Source organism: Dendrobates tinctorius, unplaced genomic scaffold (assembly GCF_039654945.1).
Source record: "Dendrobates tinctorius isolate UK_male_01 unplaced genomic scaffold, ASM3965494v1 ptg000032l, whole genome shotgun sequence".
Lineage (NCBI taxonomy): Eukaryota > Metazoa > Chordata > Amphibia > Anura > Dendrobatidae > Dendrobates > Dendrobates tinctorius.
Window position 1 is genome coordinate 11,646,382 of NW_027361700.1, and position 14,149 is coordinate 11,660,530.

Below are 14,149 nucleotides of genomic sequence, written 5' to 3' on the forward strand. Positions count from 1 at the left end.
GCCTCACACAATCCAAAACTGTCCACAAGTGTCTGCAGAAATTCAAAATCTCCCTTAATCTCTCGTCACTTTTGTCACAGCTGTGCCATCGAGCCTGTCACATAGCGCACAGATATCAGTGGGCCTCACACAATTCAAAACTGTCCACAAGTGTCTGCAGAAATTCAAAATCTCCCTTATCCTCTCGTCACTTTTGTCACAGCTGTGCCATCGAGCCTGTCACATAGCGCTCAGATATCAGTGGGCCTCACACAATCCAAAACTGTCCACAAGTGTCTGCAGAAATTCAAAATCTCCCTTATCCTCTCGTCACTTTTGTCACAGCTGTGCCATCGAGCCTGTGACATAGCGCTCAGATATCAGTGTGCCTCACACAATCCAAAACTGTCCACAAGTGTCTGCAGAAATTCAAAATCTCCCTTATCCTCTCGACACTTTTGTCACAGCTGTGCCATCGAGCCTGTGACATAGCGCTCAGATATCAGTGGGCCTCACACAATCCAAAACTGTCCACAAGTGTCTGCAGAAATTCAAAATCTCCCTTATCCTCTCGTCACTTTTGTCACAGCTGTGCCATCGAGCCTGTGACATAGCGATCAGATATCAGTGGGCCTCACACAATCCAAAACTGTCCACAAGTGTCTGCAGAAATTCAAAATCTCCCTTATCCTCTCGTCACTTTTGTCACAGCTGTGCCATCGAGCCTGTCACATAGCGCTCAGATATCAGTGAGCCTCACACAATCCAAAACTGTCCACAAGTGTTTGCAGAAATTCAAAATCTCCCTTATCCTCTCGTCACTTTTGTCACAGCTGTGCCATCGAGCCTGTCACATAGCGCTCAGATATCAGTGGGCCTCACACAATCCAAAACTGTCCACAAGTGTCTGCAGAAATTCAAAATCTCCCTTATCCTCTCGTCACTTTTGTCACAGCTGTGCCATCGAGCCTGTGACATAGCGCTCAGATATCAGTGGGCCTCACACAATCCAAAACTGTCCACAAGTGTCTGCAGAAATTCAAAATCTCCCTTATCCTCTCGTCACTTTTGTCACAGCTGTGCCATCGAGCCTGTCACATAGCGCTCAGATATCAGTGGGCCGAACACAGTCCAAAACTGTCCACAACTGTCTGCAGAAATTCAAAATCTCCCTTATCCTCTCGTTACTTTTGTCACATCTGTGCCATAGAGCTTGTCACATAGCGCTCAGATATCAGTGGGCCTCACACAATCCAAAACTGTCCACAAGTGTCTGCAGAAATTCAAAATCTCCCCTGTCCTATAGACACCTTGTACCTTGTTTTACATTACTATATAGTTTGTTGGATTTTGTCTACATTTCTACCAAAAATGAGGAAGGCTGGTGGAAGAGGCCGTGGAATTGGGCGGGGGTTGGCAGCTGGTAATGATGGTGTTGGTGGTGGATCTGATGGTAGTGGCAAGAGCAAAATAGGACCGAATGCAGGAGGTGTTGAGCCTGCGTCATCGTCTGGCTACATAAGGCCTCGAACGCTTAGTTTTCTAGGAGTTGGCAAACCGCTTTTAAAGCCAGAGCATCAGGAAAAAGTTTTGTCTTACATTGCTGACTCAGCCTCCAGCTCTATCGCCTCCTCTTCTGAAGTTGTAAAAAGTAAAAGCACTTAGTCGTCATTGGAGGCTCATGTTCATGAACCACACCTTTCCTTGTGTCCTTCACCCCAACCAAGATTGAAGGATGACGCAGGCCATACTACTGATTACTCCATGGAGCTGTTTTCACATACCATGCCTGGATTATCAAGTGAAATGGTGAATTACCCAGGCCAAGATGAATCTGACATGGAGTGCACTGATGCACAGCCGCTGATGGATGATTCTGCTGGTACATTCACTCAGAGCACTACATTGTCCTCGCAGTGTACAGAGCCAGATTCTGACCCTGATGAGACTCAGGTGCCCCTTCCCGCACACTATACCACCATACACGGTGACACAGAGGAAGGTGCACATGACATAGAAGAGGAGGTGATGGATGACCCAGTTGTTGACCCAGATTGGCATCCATTGGGGGAAGAGGGTGCTGCTTCCAATAGCTCAGATGAGGAGCATCCACAGCAGACATCGACATCGCAACAGCTGTTATCTGGCAGGCCCGGAGCACTCCAAAGACAGGCTCCAAACATCAAAAGAGTTGCTGGACAGCTTGTCCAGAGGGTCAAAAGATCACAGCGTGCTAGACCGCAAAATGTCTGCCAAAGTAGGAAGAGTGCAGTGTGGCACTTTTTTGAACAAAATCCTCATGATCAGGCCAAGGTTATCTGTAAGAAGTGCGCAAAGACCTTTAGCCGAGGGAAAAATCTGAAAAATTTGAATACCAGTTGCATGCTTAGACATTTAACCAGCATGCACTTGCAAGCGTGGACACAACACCAAACCTCAAGTGCCACATGTGCAACTGATCACAACGAAGGTAGTCAGCAACGCTACATTGTTTCCCCCACTGTAAGCCCACCGGTTAGCACAGCAGCAAATGTTGAGGTGTCGTTGCAAGGCCACAGCAGTCAGGGAATCCCACTGTTATATCAACGAAAGACTGATTCTAGGCCATCAGAAAGAACACCAACTCCATCACTATCATCAACCCTCTCTCAGTCCGCCCTGTCCACCGCTACTTCCACCATATGCAGCTCTCAAGTCCAGCTCACCCTCCCAGACACTATGAGTAGGTCAAGAAAGTACTCAGTCTCTCATCCGCGTACACTGGGTTTGAACGCCCACATTGCCAAACTAATCTCGTTTGAGATGATGCCCTTTCGGTTGGTGGAAAGCACAGCTTTCCGCGAACTCATGGCCTATGCAGTACCACGCTATGACCTACCCAGTAGCCACTTCTTCTCTCGCAAAGCCATCCCAGCCCTCCACCATCATGTGAAAGACCGCATTGTCCATGCACTTAAGCAGTCAGTGAGCGGAAAGATGCACCTCACAACTGATGCATGGTCCAGTCGGCATGGCCAGGGCCGTTACGTGTCCATCACTGCGCACTGGGTTAATGTGGTGGATGCAGGGTCCACAGGGGACAGCGGTGGTGGGACAGTGCTGCATAGCCCACGGTATAGGAAACAGTTGGCTGTAGGCGTTCGACCCTCCTCCTCCTCCTCCAGAAGCGAAAGCTCGTCCACAGAGCGCAGTCGTACGAGCACTCCATCTGCAGCTTCCACTGTTGCACACGATGTGTCCCCCTATCGAGCAGCTAGTGGAAAGCGTCAGCAGGCTGTGTTGCAGATGATGTGTTTGGGCGACAGACACACCGCCGAGGTGCTGGCCGAGTACTTGAAGCGACAAACTGAGTCATGGCTGGGCAGTGTACATCTTGAGGCAGGCAAGGTAGTTAGTGATAACGGCCGTAATTTTGGGGCAGCCATAGCCCTTTCAAAACTCAGCCACATACCTTGCTTGGCTCACACCTTGAACCTGGTGGTGCAGTGCTTCCTCAAAAATTATCCGGAGTTAACAGCCCTGCTCCAGAAGGTGCGAAGACTGTGCGCGCACATCCGCCGGTCGCCTGTACACTCCGTTCGTATGCAGAAGCTGCAGCGATTGCTCCACCTTCCCAACCACCGCCTCATTATCGACATTGCATTGCACATGGTGGAACGGCTGTGCGAGCAGAGGCAGGCCGTAATGCATTTGTGGGAGGATTCACGGCCAGGCACTTTGAGAGCAGACATGGAGTTGACAGGTGTGCAGTGGTCGAAGCTGAAAGACCTCTGTAAAGTCCTTCAGTGTTTTGAGGAATGCACACGGCTGGTAAGTGCAGACGACGCCATCCTAAGCATGAGCATCCCACTTATGCGTCTGCTCATGCAAACTTTGACGCACCTTAAGGAGCAGGCGTCTGCAGCCAATGTTGATGAGGAGGAAGAGGAGGAGGGAATCCTTGATGACATTCAGCCATTGTCTGCTCAGGGACCTCTCCTGGACGAGGTGGAGGAAGAAGAGGAGGAGGAGGATGATGATGGGGATGATTACTTAGGGGAGGAGGATGCATCTCGTGGGGCAAGTGAAAATGTTGGCGTGGCAAGGTCTGGTACAGGGTTTGTGCATGACTGGAGGGATGTGGATTTGCCAGAAAGTGCTCCTCCACCAAGCACTCGCAGTGCATCATTGACACCGGGAACATTGGCCCACATGTCAGATTATGCCTTGCGGATCCTAAAAAGGGAACCCTGCATTGCCAAAATGATGAACGATGACGACTACTGGTTGACCAGTATCCTGGATCCACGCTATAAAGGCAAATCACAAAACATCATGCCACAGGAGAACCTTGACCTAATATTGGCTAATAAACAAGCAACTCTGGTAAATCGGTTGCTTGAGGCATTCCCAGCACACAGCAGCGGTGATGGTTCTCACACGAGCCGTACGGGCCGGGGGCAGCTTGGCAGAGGTGTTCGTGGTGCACACAGCAGAAGTGGCGTTGGAGACAGGGGTTTCATGACAATGTTGTGGACTGATTTTTCAAATACCGCTCACACAACTGGTAATACTGCATCGATGGAAAGTGACAGGAGACAGCAGTTGTCAACTATGGTTACAAACTACTTTTCCTCCCATTTCGATGTTCTCCCACACAGGTCATTCCCCTTTGACTATTGGGCCGCTAAACTGGACACCTGGCCTGAATTGGCCCAATATGTCTTACAGGAGCTCGCTTGCCCAGCTGCAAGTGTGCTATCGGAAAGAGTCTTCAGTGCAGCTGGATCAATCCTGACAGAAAAAAGGACCCGTCTGTAAACCCAAAATGTGGATGATCTAACCTTCATTAAAATGAACCACGCATGGGTTTCCAAGGATTTTGTCCCACCTTCCCCTGATGACACATAGGGTGACAGAAAAATGGCTTGCTTTGGTCCACCTCTTCCTGGGACTTCACCTATTTCGCCTTTTGCATCAGCTGAATGTCCAACATCAACATATACCACTTTCTAAAACTCCCTAACTGTGCTGCCTCCCCCCCCCATGGCCGGGGTCACCACCTAGCGCACGACACCGTGCGAGTGCCGTTGCCCTGGACAGGTGGGTAGGCCGACTCTTGGGCGCGGGCACTGGCACAGGGTCCCTCATAGTGCAATCAAGTGTCTCTGACGGTGGTGGTGCACACCCGCCGTCAGACACACCGCTGTACTATGAGGGGCCCAGTGCCAGTACCAACGCCCACGAGTGGGCCCCCCTTGCTTGGGCAGGGCCCCAGCATTTGCAATCTTTACCTCTCCCTGCTCCTCCGCTGTGTAATCTGGGCCGTCAAATCCATACTGTGCCTGACATCGTCTGAGCCTGCCTCCTGAGACATATATTTTGAATGTGTACGCTATCCATACATGTTATCTGGGGAAACGGTACCCTTTCTAACCTTTGTGCAGTCACGTGCAATCCATACTGGGCCTAACACCGTCTGAGCCTGCCTCCTGAGACATATATTTTGAATGTGTACGCTATCCACACATGTTATCCGGGGATACGGTACCCTTTCTAACCTTTGTGCAATCACGTGCAATCCATACTGGGCCTAACACCGTCTGAGCCTGCCTCCTGAGACATATATTTTGAATGTGTACGCTATCCATACATGTTATCCGGGGATACGGTACCCTTTCTAACCTTTGTGCAATCACGTGCAATCCATACTGGGCCTAACACCGTCTGAGCCTGCCTCCTGAGACATATATTTTGAATGTGTACGCTATCCATACATGTTATCTGGGGAAACGGTACCCTTTCTAACCTTTGTGCAATCACATGCAATCCATACTGGGCCTAACACCGTCTGAGCCTGCCTCCTGAGACATATATTTTGAAGGTGTACGCTATCCATACATGTTATCTGGGGAAACGGTACCCTTTCTAACCTTTGTGCAATCACGTGCAATCCATACTGGGCCTGACACCGTCTGAGCCTGCCTCCTGAGACATATATTTTGAATGTGTACGCTATCCATACATGTTATCCGGGGAAACGGTACCCTTTCTAACCTTTGTGCAATCACGTGCAATCCAAACTGGGCCTAACACCGTCTGAGCCTGCCTCCTGAGACATATATTTTGAATGTGTACGCTATCCATACATGTTATCTGGGGATACGGTACCCTTTCTAACCTTTGTGCAATCACGTGCAATCCATACTGGGCCTAACACCGTCTGAGCCTGCCTCCTGAGACATATATTTTGAATGTGTACGCTATCCATACATGTTATCCGGGGATACGGTACCCTTTCTAACCTTTGTGCAATCACGTGCAATCCATACTGGGCCTAACACCGTCTGAGCCTGCCTCCTGAGACATATATTTTGAATGTGTACGCTATCCATACATGTTATCTGGGGATACGGTACCCTTTCTAACCTTTGTGCAATCACGTGCAATCCATACTGGGCCTAACACCGTCTGAGCCTGCCTCCTGAGACATATATTTTGAATGTGTACGCTATCCATACATGTTATCTGGGGAAACGGTACCCTTTCTAACCTTTGTGCAATCACGTGCAATCCATACTGGGCCTAACACCGTCTGAGCCTGCCTCCTGAGACATATATTTTGAATGTGTACGCTATCCATACATGTTATCTGGGGATACGGTACCCTTTCTAACCTTTGTGCAATCACGTGCAATCCATACTGGGCCTAACACCGTCTGAGCCTGCCTCCTGAGACATATATTTTGAATGTGTACGCTATCCATACATGTTATCTGGGGATACGGTACCCTTTCTAACCTTTGTGCAATCACGTGCAATCCATACTGGGCCTAACACCGTCTGAGCCTGCCTCCTGAGACATATATTTTGAATGTGTACGCTATCCATACATGTTATCTGGGGAAACGGTACCCTTTCTAACCTTTGTGCAATCACGTGCAATCCATACTGGGCCTAACACCGTCTGAGCCAGCCTCCTGAGACATATATTTTGAATGTGTACGCTATCCATACATGTTATCTGGGGAAACGGTACCCTTTCTAACCTTTGTGCAATCACGTGCAATCCATACTGGGCCTGACACCGTCTGAGCCTGCCTCCTGAGACATATATTTTGAATGTGTACGCTATCCATACATGTTATCTGGGGATACGGTACCCTTTCTAACCTTTGTGCAATCACGTGCAATCCATACTGGGCCTGACACCATCTGAGCCTGCCTCCTGAGACATATATTTTGAATGTGTACGCTATCCATACATGTTATCCGGGGAAACGGTACCCTTTCTAACCTTTGTGCAATCACGTGCAATCCATACTGGGCCTAACACCGTCTGAGCCTGCCTCCTGAGACATATATTTTGAATGTGTACGCTATCCATACATGTTATCTGGGGATACGGTACCCTTTCTAACCTTTGTGCAATCACGTGCAATCCATACTGGGCCTAACACCGTCTGAGCCTGCCTCCTGAGACATATATTTTGAATGTGTACGCTATCCATACATGTTATCCGGGGATACGGTACCCTTTCTAACCTTTGTGCAATCACGTGCAATCCATACTGGGCCTAACACCATCTGAGCCTGCCTCCTGAGACATATATTTTGAATGTGTACGCTATCCATACATGTTATCTGGGGAAACGGTACCCTTTCTAACCTTTGTGCAATCACGTGCAATCCATACTGGGCCTAACACCGTCTGAGCCTGCCTCCTGAGACATATATTTTGAAGGTGTATGCTATCCATACATGTTATCTGGGGAAACGGTACCCTTTCTAACCTTTGTGCAATCACGTGCAATCCATACTGGGCCTAACACCGTCTGAGCCTGCCTCCTGAGACATATATTTTGAATGTGTACGCTATCCATACATGTTATCTGGGGAAACGGTACCCTTTCTAACCTTTGTGCAATCACGTGCAATCCATACTGGGCCTAACACCGTCTGAGCCTGCCTCCTGAGACATATATTTTGAATGTGTACGCTATCCATACATGTTATCTGGGGATACGGTACCCTTTCTAACCTTTGTGCAATCACGTGCAATCCATACTGGGCCTAACACTGTCTGAGAATGATAGATGGGGCCCACCATACACTGGAACATTCCAAAGGTGGACATCAGACACTGGAGCAGCATTTACAGGGCCCATTATACACTAGAGCATTAGAAATGGGGCCCATTATGTTTGGAGCATTATTTGGGCCCATAAGACAGTAGAGCTTCATCCATGGGGACCAACATATACTGTAGCATTATGTGGAGCTCATCATATACTGTTTCAAACATTATATGGGACCAATGATTCTGTATGGAGAAATAGATGGGCCTCGTCATGAGATGTAAAAAGTGAGGTATTTTTCATTGTACTATACCGCTATTTCTCTGCCGTATCGGAGCATGATGAGTTGTGGTATGTGTTAAAGGGGCGCTCTTTCGCCCAGGGCACATGAAAACCTGGAGCCAGCCCTCCCCCCCCACAGTCTGTAGCCAAATAACCCCCATTTTTCAGTGAGTAACTTGTATTATGAAGTTAATTAAGGTTGACAAGCTTAAGTAAGAAGAATTGATGCTTTTGGCATTCAAATGGGCACTGTTGGTGTGTTTCCTGTCCTCCTCTCACTGCCGACTTTTATTCCCCATTGACTTACATTGGGTTTCGTGTTTCGGGACGACCCCGACTCTTCCCTATAATCGGACGATCTTGCTCGACCCGACTTTTGGAAAAGTCGGGTTTCACGAAACGAAGCGCGACCCTAAAAAACCAAAAGTCGCTCAACTCTAATCATCACTTATGTGACTTATTGGAATGTGGTGTACTCGATTTTGTTTATTGCGAGTCTGACAAGATGATAGCTGATGGTATGACAAAGCCATTATAAAGAACCAAGTTTGTGGACTTCAGAACCACAATGGGACTAACAGAATATGTAGTTGTTGAGTGGGGGTGTTGTTATATGTTTGGTGCAACAACTCCATTCCTGTCTACAAGTGTTTAGAGTGTGTAGTTGCTAGATTTGTATGCGGTTCATAAAGGTAGAGCAAAAATATATTCTCAGATTCTCACACAGGGAGAGCATGTGACTGTTTTTCCTGTGTCTGTGTATGAGAGAAGCAGCCTGATATAGATGCTGCACAGATAGAGGCACACAAATGATTTATTCCTGATCTGTTAAGCTTATTATATATTTTTCCTCGATAAAGTAGCTCAGCTGTTACATACTTGGAAAGTATCCTGAATAATCCGCTGCTAATAGTTATAAACTTCTGTGAAGCACCTGGTGGTTCAATGTGCTCACCACACATCTAGATCAGTTCCTTGAGGTGTCTAGTTTCCAAAATGGTGTCACTTGTGGAGGATTTTCACTGTATAGGTGTGGCGCCCCAGGAGTATGGCCGCCACAGTGGCTTTGCCTTCCTCCAGGGGAGGGTAATGCCAGGCTTGGAGGCAATGATGGGTCTCTCTCGCAGTCAATCCATACATGCAACACAGTTCCACTCCAGGCCAGCACGGGGAATTCTGAACCAGGATTCAGGGGAGGGGTGCCCTCTGAGGGCAAAGAGGAAGGAGTGGTCAGTTAGTCTGCGGAGGGTGAAGTGTGCAGAGAAGCTGGAGGTTGAGCTAGGAAGGAGAGCTCCCTCAGCTTGAGAGCGCACAAACTGGAGCCTGGTCTCCATGGCTGTATGGATACTAAGGGTCCTACAGCAGATACCAGAGGAGTAGGAGGCTGTAAATGCCCTACTCCCATCTAAGACTTGAGGCACAACAGCAGCTTGGATAGAGAGCCAGGACTGAGAGAAAGAGGAGTCCCCGAGAGAGGCTACAGCTGTCTGCCGTGCAAGTAAGGTTCTTGGGAACATCTGACAGGAGGAACTTCAGAGTAACTTAGTACTGGAGTGCTTCATTCAAACAAGCGCTAGGAAGGAGACTGCACAGCCCGTCTGCTGAGAGAGAATCCCTGAGTTGCTTCCAGGCTAGCCTGCTCCAGTATCATCTGTAATCAGAACCCTGGACTGCAGTTATTAAGTAAAGGTACAGAAATTGCACCCCGCTGTGTCTTGTCTGCTTCATCCCCGTGCCAACCACATCTACACTGCCCTGGGACTATATCTTCACCTTTGGGGAGCTACAACATCTTTGTTGCACCATACCATCAGTCCCAGCCGATCTGTCTGCAGCGTCGGCTTAACATCTCCCTTGCCGAACACCACAGGTGGCGTCACAAACTATTCCATTACACCATTACATTTCCCCATTACTTGGGCGCCCACGGCCACGGACCGGGTCACTGCTGCTGTGACACATCCCACTAACACCGACCCGGTACCAAGTACCCCACAGCCCTGGGAGGGCGACCCAATTTGGTGTCATGAACAGGATTACGGAGCCCGGTATCCCTGGGTCCTGTGTGCCATAGACTGTGTTTGCGAAAAAGACTGTGTATAATTGGCGCCAATAGCCGCCATTACCACGCTGCTTGGTGTGCGCGGGAAGAAAGAGGCAGGCCTTCGTGGGCGGAGCCTGCTGTAGAGCGCGAAGAAGCGAAGTGCCGCGCCGGAAGAGAGGACAGTGCACGAGAGGAAGAGGAGTTGAGGCCTACAGCCAGGAGCATCGGGCCTGTGAAGCGGCCGCCGGTGAGCTCACACAACCCCCCGGCCCTGGCTAACGTTAACTGGGGGGGGAGAAGATATCCGCGCCAAACGGCAATGCAGCGGCAGGCACCGTTGCTAACCCCGCGGTACCGCCAGGAGGAGCGCCCGCCGCAGCGGTCCCCATAATGCCGCTATCCATGCCCTACATCCCGGGAGCGGCCTGGCTACTGCAGTATTCGGGTGAGTCGCATACCCTGAGTGAATTTAAAGAGAGACTGTGTAGTTTGTTTAAAGTATACCCTCTGTCTGAAAGCCAGAAAGTGAATATCCTGATTGGACAGCTAACGGGTGCAGCACAGAGAGAGGTGAAAGCCTGGCAGGACACTGATAAAGAGACTGTTGCAAAGATCCTGGCCAAGCTGAGGAGCACCTTTGATACAAGCCTGCAGCTGAAATCAAGATGAGGTTCTTTGGCTGTAAACAGAAGGCACAGGACAGTATCAGGGATTATGCTCTCAACCTGCAGGAGGCGCTGCGAGCAGTTCAGCAAGTTGAACCTGACAGTGTAAAGGAAGAAGATAAACTGTTAAAGGAGCAGTTCATTGAAGGACTCCTATCTAGTACCCACAGAGGACAGTTGCGTATTATAACCCTGTAAAACCCTGGTCTGGACTTTGCTGATTTTAAGGACAGGGCTATTCAGGTACTGCAGGAGTCCACTGACAGCCGTCCAGCGCCCCCTAGGCGCCCAGCGATCACCTACCATCAGGAAGCAACATCTTTTCCTTCCATCCCTGTGGAGGCTGATGCACAGACTCTGGATAAAGATCCAACTGAGGAGCTGCGTCTTCAAGTCCAGGAGCTGACCAAAGGGATGGCTGCACTTACCAAAACCGTGCAGTCCCTACAAGTGTCCTCCAAAGAAAAGATCCAGCTTGATTCCAGTCCAGAGGATGTCCCGTGGCTCCGGAGGAGGAGAACCCCGCCACTTCGAGGAAGGAACAATGATCGCTATGACCAGGACGGATGTCCCAACTGTCGTCGCTGCTACAAGGCAGGTCATCTTGCCAGGTACTGTCCTTTAAACGAGCAACCCCTGGGGCAAAGGGCCAACTCACAGGAGTAGGATCCCCAGGCCCAAAGAACTGAAGAGCCAAGTATGTGGGAGGGAGACCAATCCTTCCTGTGGTGATTGACGGCATCCCCATGAACGCTTTGCTGGACACTGGCTCCCAGGTGACCACTATGCCGTACATTCTGTACAAGAGATATTGGGCTGATTCCGAGCGCACCCGTGGCCCAACTGATGAACTGACAGTAGTTGCTAGTAATGGTCAGTTTTACTGCAGATAGGATGTAAAGAAATTACTGTCAAAGTGGGGCGGGTAGAGCTAAAGTCTCAAGGTTTAATAGTTGTTGATATTGACCGACGTGAATGTAATCCCATGATGGCTCTTGGTACAAATTTAATTGAAAACTGTCTGTCCGAGGTTATTGTCTTGTTGCAACAGGTGGCTGAGACTGCTGGTTCCGGAGAACAACGAGTCCTGCAGAAGGAGATCCGAGCCCTGATGCAAAGGCAACAGATAGAACTCTCTGGCGGAGAGATTGGCAGCGTCAGAGTGAGTGATGTTTTCCCCATTGCAATACCCCCCAGATGTGAAATGTTGGTTTGGTGTTGGGCAGCTATAGGTCTTAGAGGGAGGGATTACCAGGTGTTGGTAGAACCAGTATACTCCGAGAGCAGGCCCACTGTCCTGACAGCCAGAGGGGTGGTTGATGTACGAAAGGGGAGAGTACCTGTACGGCTTTTGAATTGTGGGAAGAGGAAGCCACAATACCTCGGTACGCCACAGTTGCTAAGCTGCTCACCATTAATAACAACTCTTTGCAGGCAGCAGAACCCTTGGTCTCATCCGATCAGGTGGAGGACAATGGCTCTGTGAAGCAGCCAGATGAGTGGTGTCAGCAACTGCAGGTGGGAACTGACTCTACACCTTCATACCAGAAAAAATGGGGTTTATAGAGTGACACAAGAGTATGAGCGGGTATTCAGCAAACACCCACTTGATTTTGGGCAGGCAAAGGGGGTTCAACATCATATCCCCACGGGAGACCATCCACCCATAAAGGAGAGGTACAGACCTATACCCCCAACACAGTACCAGTGTGCTAAGAGTATGTTGAGGGAGATGAAGGAGGCAGGGGTCATCAGAGACAGTTGTAGCCCCTGGGAAGCTCCAATAGTGTTTGTAAAGAAAAAGGATGGTACCATGAGAATGTGTGTTGATTACAGGAAAATTAACAGCATTACACATAAAGATGCCTACCCATTACCTAGAATTGAGGAATCATTGGCTGCACTTAAAACTGCTAATTACTTTTCCACCTTGGATGTCACTAGTGGGTATTGGCAGGTTCCCGTGGCAGAGGCAGACAAGGAGAAAACAGCATTTACCACTTCAATAGGTCTCTGTGAGTTCAATTATATGCCATTTGTGCTCTGCACTGCTCCAGGAACATTTCAACGGCTGATGGAGTGCTGCCTGGGACACATGAACTTTGAGACGGTCCTGTTGTACCTGGATGATGTCATTGTTTTCTCCAAAACCTATGAAGATCATCTGGAGCACCTGGCTGAAGTGTTTGAAGCTTTGTCCAATTTTGGCTTGAAGGTGAATCCCTCCAAGTGCCACCTCCTGAAGCCCAAGGTGCAGTACCTCGGTCACGTGGTCAGTGCAGAAGGTGTGGCACCAGATCCTGATAAGGTCACAGTCATCCGGGACTGGCCGAAGCCAAGCAACCTTCACGAAGTACGCCAATTCCTTGGACTGGTAGGCTACTACCGAAGATTCATCAAGGGCTTTACTGAAATAGTCACCCCAATGCAAAATCTCCCAGTGGGGAAGTCCAAGAAGACCAAACAGAAGAATTCCACCTTTGAATGGACTGAAGAGTAGAGTTGAGCGAAACGGGTCGAACAATTTCAAAAGTCGCCGACTTTTGGCAAAGTCGGGTTTCATGAAACGAAACCCGACCCTAGGATGAGGTCGGCCACGAGGTCGGCGACTTACGCGCCAAAGTCGCGTTTCAAAAGTTTGTTTAGCGCTCTTTTTCAGCCAATCAGGATCCACGGACACTGTGGGCAACGTGATGACATAGGTAGGGGTCGCCACCATCTTTCAGAAGGGCATGCAAGTGATTGGCTTGCTTTGGTGGGCGTCACAGGGGTTATAAAAGGGCGTGCACGCCGACCGCCATCTTACTTCTGCCGATCTTAGCATAGGGAGAGGTTGCTGATTCTGTAGGGAGAGCGTTAGGCAGGGAAGAAGACAAAAAAACTGCTTCTGCTGCTAGCGATTTTGCCTCTGCAACAGACCAGTCACTGTGTGTGCAGTGCAAGGGGAGGCTATATTGTGGTGGATCAGTGGTGTTGGTTGTTAGACTGCCTTCTAAGGCTTCCTGACAGCTGCATTGCTGTTTCCCCACTGCTCTGCAAACTGCTTTTTTAAAAGCAATCCCAATTTTTTTTTGTCCTGCTAAGGTACTGAGCGTGCATTTATTCACACCATACAGCGGTGT